A 6,734-nucleotide genomic window follows, 5' to 3' on the forward strand; every position below is an offset into this window, starting at 1 on the left:
CGCGTCAGCGACGCGGTCACGTGGGTCAATTTGTGCCAAAAGGCACGCCTCCAGCCGCGCTTTTGTGTGACTCTCTGTTCAATTTTGTTTTCTTCCCAATGCATTTGTGATGCGGACGCATTGGCGACGCTGTCGCGTCACGTGTGAATTTTTTTTATAATAATACAGTATGCAGAATGCAATGCTAACATGAATGTTATGCAAAATTTCAGGTTCAATCAAAACTCAAAAACAAACAAAACAGACTAGAATTAAAACTGAAGAGGGACGATCATACCATGGTGGGTTGTCTCCCACCTAGCACTTTTAGTTAAAGTCCTTAAGTTGGACATTTGGTGAGCTCCCTGTTATGGCGGCTTGTGCTTGAACTCATCCAGGAATCTCCACCAATGTTTGCAAATCCAGTATCCTCCGGGGTCCCAGATTAGGCGCATAACGACTTCAAGCAAGTGGAAGCAAGTGACAAGGCCCCAAAAGTATAGATTGTGAAACTGAATGCCGCGGTCCCAAACCTTGTTTTTGCACCCGTCTTCTTGTTGATCATTATGATTCCATTTGGGTAGCAAGCAATCTGAATTCTCACTAAAGCGGCCAAACAACTTCCTATACCCATTCAGTTGAGCTCTACACCAACCTTTGCGTTTAAACTCAAAGCTTCCAACCATAATGAACCTTGCAGGACAATTCTTACCGCTGACCATCTTCTTCTTACTCTTAATGCCACAAAGAGCTCTAAGTTGACCATCTGTCTCCAGTAGCCCATATTCAAGTGGAATTAGAAAGCTAAGAGATATGAATTTTACCCACTTGAATGTTATGAAGGATGATGGCAACTTAGGGGGAGGGGTTTCTAATGAACTTGCAAGCTCCACTCCTTTGTGTTCTTCTTTGACAACTACCACCTCTTTGCAAGCTCCTTCAATATCAACCTCTTCCTCTTGGTAGCTTTCTTCCAATTCAATTTCTTCTCCATTGTTCACCAAGGGCATGGGAGGTTGTGCTTCTTCTTTTTTAATCTCCATGTTAAGTCCAATGGGAGAGGTTTCAAATGTAGATAAGAATTCATTAATGATTGAATCTATCTCTTGATCAAAGTCTTCAACCATGATATGCTTTGGAGGTTGTACACATTCCTCAACATCAAATTCAAACTCCTTAGAATGGGGCTCTGTGACTTGAGTTTCCCATGGAGGTTCCACATCTCCTAAGTCTTCAACCACTGCTTCCTCTTCAATGGCAGGCGTAGCTTCTTCCAATTGTTCCAATATCAAATCGTGCTGCTCACTATCCACCGGAGTGTCTAACTTCTCCTTCCTGACACGTTCTTCAATAGATTCTCCATATGAAGTCATGGGGTTCCTTGAATGTCCGAATATCGGAAAGGTAATCGATTTATTGCTTGATGCAGGTGGCGAAGGGTTACATGAAATTTTTCCACTGTTTCCTTGAGATGATCCCTTGATTCTTGTTGCGCTTGGCTATCATAAGTAGGATCATAGTGCTCTTGGATTGATGGATATGGAGATGGTGTATATTGAGGTGGTGGTTCTTGGGAGTAATTGGGGTGGAACTGGGGTGGTTCTATATATGGTTCATACAGTTCATAGGGTGGTTGGTATGGTGGATATAGGTTAGGGTCATATGGAGGTGAATGGTTGTAGGGGGCTTGTGAGTATGGTGGTCCAAGGCTATGTTGATGAGGGGGTTCATAGGCGTATTGTGGTGGTTGTTGATAATCAAAAGGGTGCTCAACATAGCCGGGATCTTGGTATGCATCACAGAATGGTTGTTGATAGTCCATTGGAGGTGGTTGTTGCCATGAGGGTTGATCAAATCCTTGTGGCTCCTCTCATCTTTGATTGTTCCAACCTTGATGCCTATTCTCATATCTTTGGTTGTTATTTTGAAGAACTGAAGATTGTTGGTTGAGAAGTTATAATAAATTCTTGTTGCAAGTATAGTTTCTAAACCAAGCAATCAACCTTTCTTACAAACGTTTGGTTGTCACAAGTAACAAACCCAATAAAATTTATAAACTGAAGTATTCAAACCTCGGGTCGTCTTCTCAAGGAATTGCAGGGAGATATGAATTATTATTGGTTATGCAAAACAGTGTTTTTGGGTTTTGAAAAAGGTTTTGAATAAGAGAAATAAATTGCAGGAATTAATAAATTAATAACTAATAAAACTCTTGGCAAGGTATGAAAACTGAAAGTCCTATCCTAGTTATCCTTATCAATGGTGATGAGAATTATATTTTTGCTACCACTAAGTCAACCTCTAACTATGAAGGTCAGTTAAGTGGATAGATTAATTTAATACCTAAAGTTCTAGTCAACTCCTTGAGGAAATACTAGAGTTATAGGAATCTAAATTAATCAGCAAGAATAATAATTATCAATCACGATGAGTTTGATAACTCAAGAATCACCAATTAATCAACCAAAGCCAATAGTAAATAATCGAAATTAAAAATGAGGAAAAGCAATCATGAGTCTGAAATACCTCAATTTATATCAAATAAAGAAAATCCTAACATGAATGGTTCATAGGCCAAATAGGCAACATAAGTAATACAAGCATTAAAGTATCTGAAAGTAAAAGAGAAATATAAAGTAAAAGGAATATTGAACCTGATGAAGAGTTGAAATCCTAAATCCTTTAAGAGGAATCCTAATCCTAGAACCTTAGAGAGAGGAGAGAACCTCTCTCTCTAAAAACTACATCTAAATTGTGAAAAATGAATAACTGGAGATCTGAAGTGATGTCCTGAGTCTCTGCATGTTCCCTGACTTTAATCTGTATTTCTGGGCCAAAATCTGGGTCAAAACGCGGCCCGAAACTGTCTCCAGCATATTCTATAGTTTATGCAGTTCACGCAGGTCACGCGGCCGCATCGTCCACGCGATCGCGTCACTCCGTGTTTTTCATACCACGCGTGCGCATCGTCCACGGATTCATGTCGTTCGTGCAGCTTCAAATCCGCGCGGTCGCGTTAGGCACGCGAACGCGTCACTCTGATTTCTTCCATTTCGTGCGGTCACGTGAGCCATGCGACCGCGTGACTTCTCACTGGTCATCTCCTCAATTCTTTGTCTTCCTTCCATTTTTGCACGCTTTCTCTTCAATCCTTATGCCATCCTTGCCCTATGAAGCCTGAAACACTTAACACACAGATCACGGCATCGAATGGTATGAAGGAAGATAAAAATAGACAACTAAAAGGTCTTTAGGAAGCAAGTTTTCAATGATAGAATATTTTTAGGAAGAAATTGTAAATACATGCAAATCATATGAATAAGTGGATGAATAGCTTGATAAAATCACTCAATTAAACACAATATAAACCATAAAATAGTGGTTCATCAGGCATATCGAAGTATTTTTTTGGTTCTTTATCGAAAATATTTTCGAGGTCATTGAGAGAAGGTCATCAACAAACAAGGACAGTTGATCGACAATGCATGTTGAATATATGGTGTCGTGATCGAAGTAATGAAAAAGACTAGTATTTGAAGCAGTTGAAGGCGGTTACATTATTATTAATATAGTGAAAATAGTTACGCTTATGTTTTCCTACATGAAAAGCATGTGACAAAATTGGACTAGGTGAAGAAGGCTTATATTATAAATAAACAAAGTCTGAAAGCATTAGGGGTTTGAATTTGTCTTCAGAAAAAATACTCTCGCAATTTCACATCTCAAAGACTTTCTGATCTTGCTCAGCGTTTATATTTTTTTGTCGGGTTCCTTCCATTGCTTTACATTCCTTTTATTTTTTTCCTTGCAAATTTACTTTCTTTGCAAGGTTTTCCCTTTCTTTAATTTCTTTTATGTTTACGGATTGTATTTGAATTCAAAACTCTCTCATCAGGTCAAAGGTATTTTATTGCTTTAAGTCATTTTTATTTCGTTATCTTTGGTTTCTTTTGAATTCCCTTTCATTTCAGTCTTTTCAATTTTTTCTTTTCCATTTTAAGTTCTTTCTTTTTATTAGTTCAAATTAGAATCTTTAGTGCACAATTCGAAACTGGTACTCATAAAAAAGAGTAGTTTTTGTTCCCAGACCACTAGATATCGAACCAACCCAAATTTGCTAAAATTCTACATAAAAAATAGCATGGCCAGTGGGACAGTTTTGAAAATTAAGTGTCTTAATTATTGATATTATTGATATTGAGTTTGAACCTTGGAAGCTATATTTCGATGGGTCGAAATGTGAGGACAGAGCTGGTAGTAGTTCTCCTTGGAGGGTAAGCTGTTTCCTGCATAAAAACATTTCGATGAAAGGGTTGCACTTTTTCTTTATATGTATATATATATCTGATAACAGGAGAACTTATTGTATAGTTTGGAATCAATCGAAACAATAATCAATTCGTTAGTAGCATAGTCCAAACCAACAATGAATTCTCACAATGAAAGGTTTACAAATTCTAATTAACCGAGAGTATTTAAACCTCGCGTCGTTCTCCCTAGGAGTTGCAATGAAATGTATAATTATTGGCTATGAGAGAGCATGGGGAATTAGGAATGTAAGAGAGTAAGAGATGTAAATAGCACGAGAGCAAATGAACATGCAAGGAATGTAAATGGCAACTCTTGGCAAGAATTGGGGAATTTAGGATTCCTATCCTAGTTATGGACCACAAACATGGCAATTGTGTAGAATCAATCCAAATTAGTCAATCCTCCTTGAGAATTAGTCAAAAGGGCATAATTGATCTCAATCCATAAGTCCTAGTCAACTCACTAATTACTTAGTGAAAGACTAGCGTCAATGGAAACCAAACCAATTAGTCATTTTCACACTATGCGGAATGAACATTCACGACTCAATTACACCGAAACACCCAATTTCTCAACCAAGAGTGTGGAAACTAAACATGCAAGAATTTAAACATCAAAGCAATAAAAGTCAAAGCAATTAAATGCAAGGAAAACAAACTTCAAATGCAAGAAAACATCTTGGCATGTAATTGAGAGCTAAGGCTATCTATCCTAGCCATTGACCACAAACACATGATGATTATGATGAGTTAATCCTACTTGGTCAACCATACATCGAAGATAAGTCAAGTAGGCATAGTTAATTCCAATCCATAAGTTCTATGTCAATACTAAGGGTCGCATAGAGTCAATGGAGGCCAAATCAACTAACTATTCTAATGTATCAAACAAGAATGGACATCAATGACTCAAGGATCACCAAAGTCATCAATTCCAAGCCAAGAATGTAGAAAAACTAAGTGAAAACTAAGCTAAGCATTTTATCAAACACTTGGTGTGCATGAAAATAAAATAATATTAAATTGCATTAAAAATAAATTCTAAAATACCAAAAGCATGAAAATGACAATGACAACTAAAGAAAGCAATAAATGACATGAAAACATAAATTGTATTAATTAAAATTAAAGTTAACAAGAGTATCCATGATCATAAAAATAGCGAAATAAAGGAAATGACAAGAGGAATTAAGAAGATAAGACAAGAGAGCAAGAAAACATAAAGGAAACTACATTAAAACAAGAATTAAAGTGTTGAAATTAAAAGGAAACTAAGCTAAAAATCTTAATTCTAGAGAGAGGGGGGAGCTTCTCTCTCTAGAAACTAAGATAAAACATCATAAAAGCTAAATCTAATTGTCCCCCTTCACATGGAAGGAGGCCCTCTTTGATATAGCACTCAATCAGCTTCAGAAGGTCCAAAATTGGGCTCTAGAGGCCCAAAAATTGCCCCCAGCGATTTGCATTAAATGAGTCATGCGCTGGGACCTGTGCGTTCGCACACATGCTAATTTTCTTCTTGTGCGTACGCACACATGGCTTTGCGGTTCTTGTGCGTACGCATAGTAGGTTGTGCGTACGGATGATGATCGGACTTTTGTGTGGTATAGAATTTCACTAATGAAATCTCGTTGCAAGTATAGTTTCTAAACCAACAATAATTTTTTCATACAAAAGATTGTTTGTCACAAGTACAAATCCCAAAAATTAATAAACTGAATTATTTAAACCTCGGGTCTTTCACCTTAGGAATTGCAATAAAGTGTTCTTATTATTGGTTATGAGTTGTATATTTTGGGGTTTCTAATGAGAAACATGAAATGTAAATGGTAATGAAAATCAAATGATAAAACGGTCTTGGCGAAGTTTGGTGGTCAAGGATTTCTATCCTTATCACTCTAATCTCATCATGATAATTGCAAAACTCAATCTCATTAAATCATCCTCTAACTAGTAAAGGAGAGCCAAATGAGCAATATCAATCCAAGTCCATAAGTTCTAGCTATTCACTAATTGGATTAATGAAAGCTAGAGTCAATGGCTACCAATCATCAATCACTTGGTCATTAGTGACTCAAGAATTCCTAATTTACCATCTCAAGCCAAGAACACAAGATTCTACTCTAACATCCTTCCAAGCATTTTATCAAAAACTTGGGAGGCATAAAAGGAAAGCATGGTAAATTGACAACAAGAATGAATTCTAACAACAATTAATTGCAAAAGATTAACAACAACAATCAAATAAAACACAATTGACATGAATTACCTCAAATTGCATTGAAGGAAAATAAGAAGAACAAGAGTAGATCAACTTACAAAGTGTAGAAACAAAATAGAGGAATTGTAACAAGAGAATAGAAGAACAAGATGTTGCAACATAGAATTTGAAGGTATAGGTAGATGACATCAAAGATTAAAACCTAGATCTAAGAAATTTTAACC

This window comes from Arachis duranensis, chromosome 4, assembly GCF_000817695.3.
Source record: "Arachis duranensis cultivar V14167 chromosome 4, aradu.V14167.gnm2.J7QH, whole genome shotgun sequence".
NCBI classification, from domain to species: domain Eukaryota; kingdom Viridiplantae; phylum Streptophyta; class Magnoliopsida; order Fabales; family Fabaceae; genus Arachis; species Arachis duranensis.